This window comes from Chinchilla lanigera, unplaced genomic scaffold, assembly GCF_000276665.1.
Source record: "Chinchilla lanigera isolate Chin_1 unplaced genomic scaffold, ChiLan1.0 scaffold00072, whole genome shotgun sequence".
Taxonomy (NCBI): Eukaryota; Metazoa; Chordata; class Mammalia; order Rodentia; family Chinchillidae; genus Chinchilla; species Chinchilla lanigera.
This window is the reverse complement of record NW_004955473.1, coordinates 1,661,657-1,678,610: the sequence shown is the minus strand read 5'-3', so window position 1 is coordinate 1,678,610 and position 16,954 is coordinate 1,661,657.

The following is a 16,954-nucleotide window of genomic DNA, read 5'->3' as shown; positions in this document are numbered from 1 at the left end:
CTTTATTACTCAGTTTAAGGAAACACACATCCATAATCTAGTCCCTTCTCCCCACAGCGCCATGCTCCTAAAATCTCACCCACTGTAACACCACCCCCTCCCCCGCTAATCGGCCCTGGATGCTCATTTTAAGATTTTATGAAGGGAATTGTGAAACAGGAGGAGTTGATGCAGCATAATTCTCTCTCTCTTCCAACCAGGGGAATAGACCCTACCACCGTCAAATAGCTGTCTCATTCAAATAGCTAGAGGGTTGGGCTTTTTCTCCAGGGCTGTGGCCCAACCATTTGTGACCAGTCCCCAAGCCCCCAGCCTGCACGGCTCCCTTAGAGAAAGGAGCCTGGCTGTGCACCTGTAGGGGAGCAGTTCTGTTGGGAGGAAAAACTCCAAAATGCAGCTAGCAAGACTCTCCACCCATTCAAAAACCATCAGCCAACTTCAGTCTGTAAGCTATTAGGAGACGAGCTGTCCCTCTCTGTAGTACGCCTGCCTTGGGTCCTTACCCTAACCAACTGAAATGAAGTAGTGAACAGGTGATTTTTTAAATTCCTTATCTTGGGTCCTGAGCATGCTTAGAACTTCATGCAAGGTCAAAGCAACAGCCCCCACAAACGTTGACTAAATATTTAAGAGATGGAAAATGTTGATGGTGGCAACTAAATATAAACGCGCATATGGGTGGATTCCGGAAACTGCAAAGCAAGGAGCCTGACACTGAGCCCCAGCAAAATTCTGGACCATGGTATCAAACAGGTGGCTTTTGCATTTTTAGAAAAGAATGTGGAGCCTGCCCACTATTGGACTTGAAAAGGTTAAAGAGGAAATCTCTGAGCAACTAAGGTCAAGGAGAGCTGTTTGATGGTGGGAAGGAGGAAGAGCTATGGTGCTCTTGCTGCTGTAGCAGCACCTGGAGGGGAGCTTTAATTGAAGATGTCATGATGACAATGAAAAGGCATGAGCATGACTGAATTTACAGCTAAGATTGTATTTTGCAACCGTAAACTTGAAAAAATGCAAATGACAACCTAGGATAGTTTATAGTGAGTTGCTGCTCCTGACCTGTTAAAGTAGAATAACATGGGCACCAGGCCTGAAGAAGTGTTGAGCAGACAGAGCCAGCTACGTTTCCTAAGTGACTTTAACCTTCCTTACATTGCAAGCATAAGTGAAACTTTAACTTCAGCTGTTTTTTCTTGCTTGCTTTACTTTTCTTTTTCTTTCTCTCTTCTAGTGCTGGGATGTGAACCTAGACCTCTGCACTGATCTACATCCCAGTCCCTTTTTTATTTTTGATTTTGAGACAGTGTCTCTAAGTTGCTCAGGCTGGACTCAAACTTCCAACCTTCTTTCCTTAGTTTTCCAGAGTGCGGGGATTCCAGGCATGTGCCTCCATGCCCAGCTCGAGCTACTTCTTGCAAAAACAGAAAACAAGAACAAACAGAACTTCAACTAGCCCATCAGAAGTAGTTAATAAACTTACAATTATGTAACTATGTATTTCTCAATGGGATAAGCCAGATAAGGCAACCATTATGGCTGTACCCAAATATTTCCTTGCTTTCTTGTCCTCTGAAGATCTTCCCTATGTGTTCCCATAGTGAAGCTCCCAAAATACTTTCAGTGTGGAGCTGCCCAATTCTTACATCCTTGTTTCCTGACATAAAGTCTGAAAATTTTTATGGTGCCTCAGTTTACTTTTGAACACCTCTGATTCCTTCCTCACTTACAAAGCCATGATGCCCGCTTCTCCAGATTTCTGGTCCAAGAAGTACACTTCTTTGCTTGCAAGCTCTAAGTTTTGCTGATCTTCTGTGTGTTCTAAACTATACTGGCTTCTATTATACTCATTAGAAAAGAACAATGGAGTTTGGGCTGGATGTTAACCTTGAAGAAGGTGTGCTCTGGCAGAACAACACCGAACATGGGGGATTAATTAATGGCACCGTCGGGCTGGAGCAAAGAACGGGACCTTCCAGAACCTGTGCTGATGAAAACTATTTGTCAAGGCGTGATTCGAGCAAAGACTGTCTTCACCACATCCACTCATGACCCACATGCAGAGCACTAGTTTGTCCAATTCTATACATGTAAATCACAGCGACTCCTAACCCAAACTCTCAACCTGAGACACTGGAATATCAAAAGCTGGAAGAAATGACCTGCTCACATTCCTGCTGTGAAGGGGAGCCCTTGCTGCTTGATGATCCCTGGCACTTATCTGCTTGATCTCTACTCCAAAGAGAAAGAGGAGCCTACACTTCTATAGCCCCTCTGTTCTCACTCCAAGTAAATCCCAGGAGAAAACAATGCCGTAGAGGTATCCATTTCATTCAAAGATCCTGGGAAAATGAAATGCTCTGGAGAGCCCATTTCATGTTTAAAGCTGGACATACCAGACTCACTTTAGGTCTGAAGGAAGTCGGTGTAACAAAATAAAAGCTGAGCATGAATCTTAGCATTTCTTCTATAATTACTTATGCAATAACAGGGCATGGCTCTCAGGAGATTCTTTAGGTCAATTCTGTTATTGACAAATCCAGTACAGAGGAAGTGGGCAAAGAAAAACGAAGTAGCTGTGAGTAAAACATACTGGCTTCTCTCAAATGGCCTCGCAGCCAGCTGCCTTCCGGGCCAAATGGCCTAGGTTTACAAAATTTGATTGTGACACCCGCTTTTGTTTCAGAAGATTCTTCAAGGACTTTGATAAATCCTCTTGAAGCTTTGGCCTCCTCAGCACTTATTAAATAACATTCCGACAACTAGTTCCCTCCGTGTTTGGAAAACAATCCCTGAGCATTGCCCCTCTCCTCCAAGGAGCTTTACTACCTCCTTGGTTAAATGGGACATGTACTTTTAGTAACTTCAGTTATTTGGTCTCGGTCTAGGAAAATGCATGGGCTAAGGGCACAGGGATGCACTCATCTCTCCCTCTTCCTTTCTGCTCTTTCCTGAAAGTCCTTATTATCCTATATTTTTATTTCTGTATCTTATCAGCAGCTTATTTGCCATGGCATGAGGGGGGATTTGTTACAAGATTTTTGTATATGCTAGGAAAGCTGTACCTTAAAATACTCTGCCTGGAAAATATTTTCTATGTCCAACAAAATAAGGTTGGCTTCAGTTTAAATTCTAACTTATAACTGGAAAGGGAAAACCCACTTTATCCTATTCTAGAATCAGAAAGCTTAATAAACTCGGTTAAGGCAAAACTTCATTTCTCTTTGCAAAGTCTTAGGAAAAGAAAATTTGGAACACACCTACTGTGCTTGGACCTAATATTCTGCTACCCTTTCCCTTCACTCTTTATATCTCAAAATGTTCACCTACACATATGACAAATTTCTACTGAATTTAAAAATGAATGATTAAGGGACGGGAATGTGGCTCAGTGGTAGAGCATGCACGACTTCCTGGGTTCTATCTGCAACAGAGACACACACACACACACACACACACACACACAGAGAGAGAGAGAGAGAATGTCAAATTGTATGGAGATTTCATTTTTAAAAACTTTTAAAATCTCAAATGGTCTCATTAATTCATTGCTTAGGGTACTTCAGTGAGTTCAGGCTGGAGAAGGCAACAGGGCATACGCTTCTCCCCACACTTAAGGAAATCTTCCCAAAAGGGATATGAAGCACCTCCCTCCTCATTTTTCTGCCTTGTGGTCATGTATAATATAGACTATTCTTAGACCTCTGGTCTTGCCTGAGCAAGGAGGCAACCTCTAGGTACCAGTTGTGTTGCTTTCGCAGGATAGCCAACTAAACAATTCACAACAGTGATCAAGAGGGCCTGTTTTCCAGTCATGAGGCACAGAACTTTCCAATTGTTTACCACAGTAGGAGAGAGAACATGGCCAAAGAATGGTCCCCTGGGGGACGTTGTGAAGAGCACCTTTGCAGGACTCAAGTGTGAAAATCAAGTGCAGAATGCAGCAAATAGAAACAAGAGCACGAGTCCCCAGCCAGAGCAAAATGGAATTTAAAGCAATTACCCAACTAACGCAGCAACAAAATTAAAAAGACCCATTTGGTTTCACGAGTATTTAAGACCCCAAAATGGTCATAAACTAAATGGCTTCCAATCTCAGATCCCCTTGGCTACACAGCTATGCGGTCCAACTCTAGGCTCAGACCCACATTCTGCAGAAAGGCAGGAAGGCTATAGTGCATTGTGGTGGAGGTTAGAAAGCCACAGAGTTCACCTGATTATCACATGAAACAAAGCACAGGAGACGAGGTGGCTGGCTTTGTTACTTAATTCAGAGAATTGCCTAGCTCGCTGCAGGACACCGGGCGCACACCCACCTGCAAATTCCTCAGGATTTGTATATATCAACAGCTCTGTATTCTGCTTTCCAATAAGCATTTGAGACCAATAGGTATGTAAAATTTTGCAGGTATTTTGCCTGGTCATGCCATTAATCCCAGCATACAGCTAAATGTGGCCCAACACACTGGAAAATCGCTTGATAAATCTCTTCGTTTTATTCACAGACCTTTAATATAAGCAACATTAAAAATGCTTAACAAAGCTGGGTGTGGTGCACATGCCTGTAGTCCTAGTTGCTCTGGGAGGCTGAGGCAGGAGAATCATTTAAACCCAGGATTTTGGGGCCAGTTTAGGTAAGAGAGTCTGATATAATCTCGGAAAATAAAGTGGTAACAGTAAGATCTACTCTTAAGGCATCTAGCTGCCCTCAAATGTGTATAATCAATATCATCCCCTGAGTGGTCTTAAAATCACTGAAATTTAGAGCCAGTAGGGAATTTAGAAATCATATTTTAACACCCAATCATTACCTAAGCATAGCAGTTTCCTTGCTCTAAATGCAGCTTCTGGAGTAGAATGTGGTGCTTGGGGTACAGGGAGCAGCACCACGCCCTCCTTCTGATACAGGAAAATAGCAACTCCCAGCCTGAAAGGTATCTGGGACGAGTTCGTGTTCTCTAAAATCGAGGAATGAATTTTAGGAACAAGGAGGTTAAGAGCAGAATATATTTATTGAGGGAAAGACAGCTTCTGTCCAAGAGAGGGACAGAAGGGGCCCCGAGTGGGTTGCATAAGATTCTGTCTTTTCTGGGGACTTTTATAGAGCAAAACCACAAGGTGAGGCAGGTCCAAGGTAGGGGAAAAAATGGGAAATCACAGGGTGGGCATGAGGTGAGACAAAACTCTGGTCAGGCAATAAGAATTGTTTAGGTAAAATTGATTAACTCGGAATCAAATGGGGAAGCGAGTCACATAGCAAGCAGGCACGAATACAGAACAGGGGCTTTTCCTGTAAGGGATTGGGTTCGTGACTCTTCAAGGAGATCACTACCTATTTAGAATATCAATCCCTGATGTCCATCCCTAGGGAGGCAGGTGGGTGCATTTGTTTAGTCTTCTGTCTTGAGGTCTGGCCCACAACAAGTACATCTCCATTTGCAAGGTATCTTGTCTTCCATATTGGCTCCTTCAAGGGCCTGGCCCTGTCTGACTGCCTATATTATTTCGGTCTAACTCAGCTGCCTAAAATATTTTCAACCTGTCTGAGCCCCACCCCATAACCGTGGAACCAGCACATCAACTGCTCCAACCCACAAAAGCTCCAGCTAAGCCCTGCACTCACCAGTTGTAACCAGCGTACAATGTACAGTGTTGGTTTTTTTAAAAAAAACAAGAATGGTAAAATATTAAAAATTGTTACTTAGGCTAGTAGAGAGTATTGTGGGTTACTGGGTGTATCAATAGAATAAATTTTCTTTATAACTAGCAACCCTTGAACAGATCACTTTCTGGCTTGTTTTTGAGACATGTTCTCACTGTGGAGTCCAGGTGGGCTTTAAATACACTGTGTAGCCCAGGCTGGCCTTAAACTGGTCGAGATCCTTCTGCCTCAGGCTCCTGAGTACTGGGATTACAGGCTTGCATCAGCCTCAGAGTAAAAAAGAGGAAATAATTTGCAACGATAAAGGAGTTGCATTTTGAAGGATAATGAGCATCTGTCACTTGACAAACAAGCTAACCCACCCTCTTATCTGATTGTTTCTATCTTTCTGTCTCTGTCTCTGTCTCTCTCTCTCTCTGTCTCTGAAGGGATCAATAAATACACTGAGAAATTAACAAATGTATTACTTCTACTTTTACCCCTATTTACAGCAAGTTTTTAGAGAACAGCCTAAAAAAGCCTACCTTATACCACTTTCTGGAGGGAAAATACCCAACACACACAATTTAAAGGAGGAGAGGTTTATTTTAGTTCATGGTTTCAGAGGCTCCAGTCCATGGCTGGTTGGCTCCAAGGCAGAAACATTATGGTGGAAGGGTGTGGCAGAGGAAAGTTTCTCACTTCATGGCAGCCAGGAAGCAGGGAGAGAGAAGGAGCCAGGAACAAGAACCCTTCTAGTTTACACTCCTAGTGACCCACATCCTCCACCCAGCTCTCTCCTCCTTAACAGCACATTCAGCTATGAACTCATCATGGATGGACTAACCCTCTGGTGAGTATAGCGCCCCCATGATCCAATCGCTTTCCAAAAGACCCACTTCTGAACACATGAGACTTTCGGGGGACATTTTAGGTCTAAACTATAACAGCATGTAAGACCCAGCTTTGTCTCTTGCACATGCCTGGCATATAGGTGGGGCTTGGAGTAAATCTGCAGCTGCTTAATCACTTGCCCCCACTGAGGTTGGGGCACATACGAGCTTTCTGCTGCTCATAAAGGCAGCCCCTGTTCCCTTTCTCACTCTTCACCACTAGGCAGGGTCTGCGGCTCCGCATCAGCCCCACTCCCTGCTGACCTCCAGGGAGCCCCCTCCAGAATGGAGGCTTAAGTAGGCCTTATCCTTAGCAGAGAGCCAACCCCACAGCGGGGTTTGAAGGTTTGGAGCCAGAAAAGCACTGAGGGCCTCAGGCGGTCCATTTCAGAGAGCAGGCAAATGCCCAAATAGCACCTGTTTTCAATATGAGTTTCTCTGTTCCCAAACACACATTTGTGCTTAGGCCTCAGATTAGGACGAATGTTGAAGCAGCCTTCAGTTCCCCACAAGCCCAGCCCTCTCCAGAGCAGGTTCCACCTGTGTAACCAGCTTGCTGGTCCACAGTGGCAGGTGGCCCTACTCAGAGTGCCTTCGACGCTCTGCTCAGCTTATCTGCTCTGCAAATAGCCACCAACTTGTCTGGCCAGGTCACCAGAGTCTTGCTGTTATGAACACAGTGAATGGGAGGAGCCATGTTTGCCTCGGGGGAAGAGCCAAAAGCATGGACGAAATGGAAACCATTGTCCTCTTGGCAAGTCACAGCAAGGTTCTGGAGACAGTCTTAGTGACACATGCTCTTGAGGATGTAAGACAGCCCTATGGCTGGTGCTTTTCAAAGCTAATTAGTGATTTGGACAGTTTGGAAGCGTCTTTCTCTTCCTCTCCAACCGTGTTCAAATCCCCAAATGACGATTGCTTCAGCTTGGAGCTTTACACCGGGTTAAAATGCAGATCCTCCCTGAGGGAAAGCAGACTGCCAGGCTCCTGGGCCCATGGGTTGGAAGAGAGGTTGGAGGATGAGGGAATCTGGGGGCAAACCTGGCTTTCCTTACATGTTTTCCTGGAGCTGACCCTGGATTTCACACAAACCACAGGATTCTGGGTAATGTGAGACTCCTTCTGGTGGCCTGATTACACTGTGGTAGACATCATTGTCCCTCAAAGAGGGGTTCCCAGACCCCTGGTGAGACATAAACAATTAGACCCCCTCCCGAAACCTACTGAGCCAGATCTGCATTTAGAAAAGATTCCTGGATTAAAACTTGAGATTTCATGGAGCAGTGGACTCAAAGAGACCTGGGTACAGATTCTGGATCTCAAGGCTAGGGATACAACTCAGTGGTAGAATATAGTACTTATTTATCATGCACAAAGCCCTGAGTACTGTCCCCAGCATCACCACGAGCACCGCAAGCATCACCAGCACAAGACTCCCTGGATCTACTGCTTCATCTGTGATCATGAGAAGGCATTAAATTTTATGAGCCTCAGTGTCACCACGTGGAGCATAGGGATGATGTTCCCTGCCTGATAGGGTTGTTATAAGAATTAAGTGATTGTGTCCTTCAGCGCTTAGTGCAGTGGCTCAGACATGGTAAGCAGGGACTAAGAAGCAGCGATTTTTACTTGTGCTCCTTGTGCTCAACTGTTGGCTCACATTCCCTTCCTTTCTCTCGTCCTCAGGACAAAAATGGAAGGGGAAGCCCACCCACAAGTCAAATCTAAAGCTCTAATGTAAAAGGTAAACCCAGACCCAAGTATCAATTCGAAGCACACTTATCCTTGTCACTCTTTGCTAACTAGTAAGAAGGTGTTTTTCAAAATCTGAGTTTCAGAATGTGTAGGTTGGAGATCGTGCAGATTTTGGTATGACTAGTCTGGTCACGCCAGCGATGACTGCCAGAGAAGTATGTCATGGGTGACAAGATGACAGCGCTCAGCCTTTAAGGAAGCTAGATAACAGCTAATGATGTGACTCATCACCAAGCTAATGGGGCTTCCTGTCACAGACTCACACCAGCCACTACGCATCTATACAGTAAGGAGATCGATGCTTTTGACAAAAGAGCAGAACCGGCACCTCCGGGGAAGGTTGGCTGTGTCCAGGGAGCGACAGGCTCCATGGGAGGCCACTGACTGGCTGCAGCCATGGGGCCACACTCATGTGACTGGAAGCACTGGCTTGAGCTCAACCTTAGGAAATCACTTCTATGACATATGAGGAAGTTCCTCTCCTTCCACAGCCACATCTGCTTTCTCAAGCAAATTGCCCGCATTGAGGCTGAGGGAACCCTGTTGGGAACTTGGTCACGCTGGCACCTAGAGTATATGTGAAAAGATGTGGTGGATGGCAGATTCCTCCAACCTGTGCTGTACACTTGGCCTCTACTAACTTCTGGTTGTTTTCAAAAAAATTCCATCCAGGCCTACAGGCTGGAGATGCACCCCGAGGTGGGGGCAACTCCAAATGTGTGTGGGTCAGGAAGGCACTTGACCATGGGTGTACAGGAGCTGATCCAAACAGAAGCCAGGGGAAAGGGAAAGGAGAAAAAAGGCCAAGGGTGACTACTACCAGGACGTGGGAGCAGTTGTCTGAAGTGGGATTCAATGTCTATGTCAAGTTCTCGGCCACTGCTAGGAAGGTATGCATCTGCCTCAGCCATATTTTGACAAAGCCAAAACCAAACCCAAAGGCCACATCTGAAGATGAGGCAGTCAGGCCCAAATCAAGCCAGTGGAGGGGAAGCGGAGCATGCCACAAGGAGAGTTGCCTCAGAGTTTGTTGTGGAGAAGGGCTGGGCATCAGGAGGGTGACAAGGATGTGACATAATGATGGGACATCATGATAGCCACGTCACTATAGATAGGTTCAGTGTTGAAATAAAAAGTGAAATCACTTCATTTGATGGCTTCATTTCCTTTAGATATAGGCCCAGAGTGATATATAGCTGGATCATATGGTAGACCTATTTTTAGTTTTTGGAGGAATCTCTGTATTATTTACCATGTTAAGCAAAATTAGCCAGACACAGAAAGATAAGTACTGCATATTGTCTCTCCTATGTAGAAACTAGAAGAACAGATAACCTGAAAGTAGCAAATAGTTTATTAGAGAAGGGGAGGGAGTGGAGAGAAAGGCGAAAGTAAAGGCTAACAGGGAGGAACACAAAGCACCATATATATATTTGTGGAAATGTCACAGTGAGACTCATCCATGTGGGCAACTATTATTCTGATTGAAAAACCAGTATAAAAATAAATTTTTAAAAAGTAGCAGCTGGGTGTGGTGGCACACACTGATACTTTCAGCACTGGGGAGGCTGAGGCAGGAGGAGTGCAAGTTTAAGCCCAGCCTAGGCAACTTAGCAAGACCCTCTCTCAAAATTAAAAAAAAAAATTATATATACATATATATGAAGGACTGATGGTGTATGTTATGGTTGATACATTGTGTCAACTTGGGGAGTCTAGAGGTTTGGCTAAGTGACTCAGCCATTCTACATCCTGGGGTGCAAAGGACATGCCCTTCCTGCTCTAGGATGTTATTCATTGTGTCAATGTGAGAAATTTAGAAGGTTAACTATGTGAGTGCTGCCCCATGGGTGGGGGTAGCCTGCTTACAATATAAGGGAGGGAAAGAGGCTTGCACGCACTGTCATTCCCCCCCTTTGCTCTTGTTGCTTTGCTATCTTCTGCCTTGGAGCCAGCCAAGTATGGACTGAAACCTCCACAAACTGTAAGGTAAACAAACCTTTCCTTCCCTCATTTCGTGCGTTGGGTGTTTTGTCTCAGCAACGAGAGAAAAGTAACCAAGACAGTGTAGCTCAATGTTGAAGGCCCTAGGTTCAATCTCCAAAAAAAAATAAACAAATAAATACTATGAACTTTGAATGACAGATGGTGCACTGCCAATGCAGGCATTCTCAAAGGTACACTATCTAGCTGGAAATAAAGTCTTTCCACAGCAACATCCTAAGATTTGAAAGTAATTGACTAGAATCCAGGGCTCTGATGAATCTGAGCTCCTCCCTAAGGTCTGAGCAGGCAGTGGTGATTCATACAGTTAGAGAAGAACACAGTCACCGGGGCACAAATTGTCCCCTGATTTCTACCGTAAGCCCCCTCCCACTGCCTCCAAATGCTACACCACAGTCACTGTCACCAAGCCCCTGAACAGTCGTGGCCAACGTGGGAGCCATTGTTATTCTCCATTCATCTGAATCCACATGAACACAGCAAATGCACCATCTGGGTCTTGCTGTGTGGTGGCAGCGGGGAAGCATTACTCTGCTCCCACAAGCTAGGCTTCTGGGACAACCACAACTAGGCTCCTCCAATCTAACTGGGGAGGCAACAACATGAGACCCACCTCCAGTGACTACTTTTAAAGCTAGTACTGCAAGGCATCTCCTTAAAATATTTCCCCTGCAAAATGTTGTTAGCTATTAGGTTATGCTGTGGTCTATTGTCTTGTTAAAGTTCCAAGTATTCGAGGGCTGGGGTGTAGCTCAGTAGTAGAGTGGTTACCCAGCATACAGTAGGCCCTGGGTTCCACCCCCAGTACCATACACACATACAAAATTGAAAGCATTCAAGCAAACAAACAAAAAATCCAAAGATCTTGATACAGATGAGCCATTTCTTTCCCAGAATTATTTGGCTGTTTGTTTTTTTTTTCTAAGTATCTCTTGGCAATACATATGAATCTGCAAAGAAATTTTTGTTAGAAACTTCTGGAAATGTCTGTTTCCAGTGGATGGGCTGACAGCAACTCCAAAGGCTCTGGCATCGAAGAACTGAGCAAATAGTACATGTGTGCACATTTTGGGGTTTATAGAAACTCCTTTCTGATATTTAGCGGTGCTTAAATATAGAACACAAATCCTAAGTAATGAGATCCCTATCACTGGAGGTGTTTAAGCACTTGGGCAACTATTTGGCAGGACTATTGGGAGAAAAATCAACCATTAAGGATTCAAGATTGACCTGGATTACGTTTAAAGGATCATGGGAATTAGTTGAACCATCTAAAGGTGATATATTTATTTCTACATAGCTTTATATGGGCAGTCCCTCACTTATAATGGTTCAGTTTATGACTTTTCCACTTCATGGAGGTGCAAACCTATACTCATATAAAACCCAGAACTTTAATTTACATCTTTTCCCAGGCTAGGGATATGAGGCACAATCGTTTTTTTAAATTTTTTTATTAGTGTATGTTGGTAATGCAGAATAGTGCATTTGGGGATGGGGTGCAATTCTTTTCTTGTTGTGCTGGGCAGTGCCAGTGAATGACAGTTCCCTTTCGGCCCCAAGATCACAAGGGGAAACCACTGACACTCTATAGTGCGCTGTGTTGCTGCCATGTTTCCTCTAAAATAAGACTTAGCAGGAAACTAATCAGCCTTCAAAACTAGAGATTAAAAGTGCCAGCCCCAACCAGCCTGTCCTCGCCTTACCTGCCTTACAGAGTAGCCCACCGAGTAAGACAACAGCGACGTCAGGTAAGGCAAGGATAAGCTCACTGGGGCTGGCACTTTTGATCTCTAGTTTTCAAGGCTGATAAGTTTCCAGCTAGGTCTTATTTTGGGGGGACGCGGGTAAGCTCTAGTGTTCAGTAGGTTAGGGGTACTCAATGCATTTTCAAGTTAACAGTATTTTCAACTTTTCATGGGTTCCTTTAGACATGATACCATTTTAAATTCCATATTCTGGCAGAATCCATGAAACTCAATGAAGTTTCCTATCCTTGCCAAATTTGGTGATTGCTAATCCACTGACATCATGCTCCGCTTTATTCCAGATGTTACAGGAGCACTCTATCCTTTTACTAGTGTTCCCCTCTTATAGCACACTGGTGTAACCAAGCCAGTTGCTTGCCTAACGAACAGCCATTTCTCAGTTCTTCCTCCGAAATCATCCCCTACGTTGTCTGGTGTCCATGCTCCTCCATCGTGCTTTGTCTTTTTTGTAGCACTGACCTCTGTCTAGGATGTGAACCTTGGCTAGCCTTTGTATTCTGGTTTAGAGCAGGCAAGCCCATTTGAGGCACAGACAGGTGAGTGAAATTCTGCTGCCTCTCGGGAAAAATCTCTACGCCTTTCAAGAGACCCGGGGAAAATAATCTCATATTGCTACCAGTGGAAAGCCATGTGTGGAGATGTGTTATCGCTAAGACTACTACAGTGATCTTGCAGCCATGAGAGAAGCTATCCAACACACTGAAGCTGGCAGTACTGAAAGACAGAAAAGGCTTGATCCTTTGAGGGTTGACCATCCCTGGCACTTCTCTACATTATGGCTTGTTTTTTGTTATATGAGATGATATAGCCCTTGTTGGTTAAATTGTTTTGAGTTGGGTGCACCATCATTTGCAGCCAAGATCATCTTAGCTAATATAGCAGTCTTTTTTTCCTGGTATGGAGGGTTGAACTTACAGGCTTCACACTGAGCTACATCATCAACCCTTTTTATTTTATGAGACAGGCTATCCAATAAGTCACCAAATTGTTCACACAGGGCTGGAACTTACTATTCTCCTGCTTCAGCCTCCTACATTGCTGAGATCATAGGTGTATACTACTATACCTAGCTCAATATGATGGTCTTGGATATGATCTCATGGTCACACCAGTCTTTTAATTCATGGTGTCTGAGCCAGAAGATTATAGAAAGGATGGACAATGGAAATTCTCAGAATCACCCTTTTCTTCTTGCACTGGCCTATAAACCATCTCTAACTTGGTCTTTACATGAGTTTCTTTGTGGAGTGATCATGCTCAGGTGATTCCTTGGTCCCTTATAAAATGAGACCCTTCACACTTGTCTGGCCTTTCCCAGATCCTGGGGCTTGGTGGACAGAATTTAAGATTCATTTGAGAATACTCCCGAAGTACGGCAGGATGCTTACAATCTAACGCAACTTACCTGGTTCCTTTCTTCCCAGCATTTCTCAGGAGGTGTCCCAACTGACTGCCCAGCAGGTCTACAGTCCTGCATCAAAGGCGAGTGCCCACCTCTCTTTGATTAGGCCAATGATTCTCAAAGTGTAGTCTCTCGACCAGCAGCAGCACCTAGGAATTTGGTAGAAATGGAAATTCTCGGGCCTGCCCTATACTCACTGAATCAGAGTCTCTGGCGTGGGGCCCGGCAATCTTAGGCTCTCAAACCCCCTAAGGGATTTTGATGCTCAAGTTGGAGAACCAACCACTGCCCTGGACTTTGGCTACAGCCACAGCTGTGCGAGGGTGGAGGCTTCCCAGGGCTCTAACTGTATTATTTTGTACTGTGAGGGTCCCAGTCTCTTCTGTAATTAAGCTTTAACATTATACTGTGATTTGACCTCTCTCCCTAGAAATGAGCACCACCTGAACAGACGCAAACTCTAGCTCCTTCATTTCTGCACCCTGGTGCCTAGCACAATGCCCAGCACACAACAGGGACTCCACTAATGCCTGTGGAACCCAGGAAGAAGGGCCTGCAGGGCCTGCATAAATTGCTGCGTGCCATGTTTTGCTCCAAATTTACAAATAATTCCTAAGGTAATTATCTAGTTCAGAGCTTCCAATTGTACAATATATTTTCTCTCTGACCTAGGTAAACTTATAGTTGACTCTCAGATCTTCCCAACGACAACTCAGCAATGAAGCTAACGTCACATTATTCCACAATGTGACTGCCATCAGATAACTGTCCCGCAAGGACGGCATGGATGGCCATGTCCCGATGGATGTTTTATTTGTTTTCACCAAAACGTCTTGACTGTGCAAAACCCCAAAGGCCAAGAGGAAACATGCGAAGTGCCTAAAGCATCTAGGTGGGCCTCTTGGCACCAGCCCAGCTCTGCTCAGCCCCTACTATTCCAAGGCCACTTTGGATTCGTTGGGGTCCTAGGAAACACTTTTGCAAAGCTTTCTCCCTTGCCGTCAAGGCTGGAAGCAAAGGAGATGTTTCAGCTCTGCTGTGTGACCAGGAAAAGACTTTAATTTACAAAGGGGACAGCACATCCCCAGGAATTCAAGTCTGGCAGGAAATAGGCAGAGCTAGGCAAACGAGAGGTGTTCACTTAAGTGTCCTGCCTGCATCTTAGGAAAGAGGCCTCGTGTGTGGGATTCCTGTCCCCTAGCTGCACTGACAGAAAAGACGAGAAGATGTGGGTTAGGGTTGGAGGAAACTGAAGGGCAGGATAAAGGAATCATTGTAAGTTTCTCCTGTTTGAAATGTCTGAATCAGAATATGTCATTGCTGATTTACTTTTTTCTTGCCAGAAAGAACCAGGCTTCATGCCCCTCTCTGCATATTTTCTATAAAACCTCAGCCATAAAGATTTGGTCCAAATGCAGGTTTCCTTGTATCAGTGGGCAGTGGCAGGTGGACAGCGACACAGCCTTTTCAGACTCCATCCTAAGAGATCTTAGTTCCATGCAAAGCGTTAACAGTGCAGTCCCGAGAAAGGCAGTCAAGAGTCTACACAGGACCATGGGCTGGCTCCTTCCTGCTCAGGTTCCAACGCATGCCCACTGCAGAAGGTGGGGCTCAGTAGCCAGGTCTCAGAAATGCAGTAATCCCTCATCCAAGGGTCTAGGTGGCAATTAAACCTGGTGAGCAAGGCCCTTTAAAATAGTTCCTGCTCTGAGCAAAGGCTCCTGACATCCTGGCTCCTGACATCGGGCAATCCTTACCTTGGAGCACCATTGTCTTTTCCAGCTCCCCAGAGTACTGCTGGATACATCTTCCCATTGGTTCCTGTAAGCACGCTGCAGCAGACAGGGCACGGATCGTCGCCACAGAGGGGAGGACCAGAAAGAAGTCAAGCAGCTGCTTTGCAGTTTTCCAACAATGATCTAGATCAGTGGTGCTGAACCACATGACACATGTGTCGCAGTGGGCTGTTCATATCATTGATAGCTCTGAAAGGTTCCCCATCACTGATCTAGGGTAACCAAGTGGAAACCTAAACCAACTGGGACAGGGACAGGGCAGCAGAGTTCCCTTCCCACTCCCTGGTCAGAGTGGCTCCTCCTTCACTTGATTTGTGCTTAGCCCAGTCATCTCACAAGCTAGCTGCCTACTGCCTGAAGAGCTTTCCCAACTCCTGTGTGACCCCAGATGCCTGCAGGCCAGTGTCTGAGGAAGCAGATTCCAGGGGGGTCCTTCTCCGCAGCTGTCCAGACTTAGGAGGCCAGAGCATATAGGGTAGGCTTAGGTATCTGGGGTCTTGGTCATGACCCTGGGGGCAAAGCTGTGTGTTGGGTGGGTAAGGGTGCAGGGGGCACAAGCAGTGCCTGGATACTGGGGGAAGAATGTGCACCCGGCTCGCCGGGAATCAGAAGTCTGATAGCAATGAAGATACAGATCTACTTCCACAAAGATCTCTCTGGTGGTACCCTTTGATAGCACAACATCCTTTCTTGACTTCTCCATCCCTAATCCCTGACCATTAGTAATATTTTCTTGGTCTGTAAAATGTTGTTATTTCAGGAACTTTATAAAAATGAGTCATGATTATGTGATCGTATTTTTATTCAGCATTATTCCCTTATTGTCCATACAGGTCGTATACCAATAATGCATTCCCTTTTCACTGCTGATTAATATGCCATAGTAGTATGCAGTTTAACTATTCACCTATTGAATACTATCCAGATTGTTCAGTTTGAGGCTAGTAAAATAAAACAATGAAAACTCAAAAACCTAACAAAATAAAAACCGTAAGTGTGAGAGGATGTGTGGTGAGAGGGCCACTTTTAACACTACTTACTGCATTCCAAACCAGGATGTCTGAAAAGAACCGTTTGTGTTGAACTGGTTTGTCTTCACCAGATAGTGCCAAATCAAGATCGTTCTGGAAGGCTAGTTGTATGGGGACCAAAGGGCACTGAGGCGCTCATGTTGCAGGGTACAGTGCTAAGCACCATGTCAGGCCCACCCAACGATACCTCCGTGGAATCCGTGCCACATACTCTTGCCTAGTCCATCTTCAAGCTCCACGCAGATCATGCCACATCCTGCTCAAGGACTCGCATTAGAGCCTGCTCCCTTGTATTTTCTTTTATTAGCGCATGGTTGCAGTACATAATGAACACATTATCATGGGGAGTTGGTACATGTACATGACACATCTGAATTCTTTTTACAATCCCCCCTCATCTCTTGGTCCCCTTCCCATTTACAAAGGATCTATATCCATTCTTTGTTGTCATTCTTCTATTGTGCTTTCAAATTTATTTATATTTTGCGTTTCTGACATAAGAGAAACCATATGATATTTTAAGCTCTTGTATCTGATTGATTTCAATTCATGGTTTGGATTTAAGGTGCATACATGTTCCTACAAATGACTCAGATTTATCCTTCTTTCTAGCAGAGTTGTACACCATTGTATATAAACACATGAAGAAACAACCTATAGAATGGG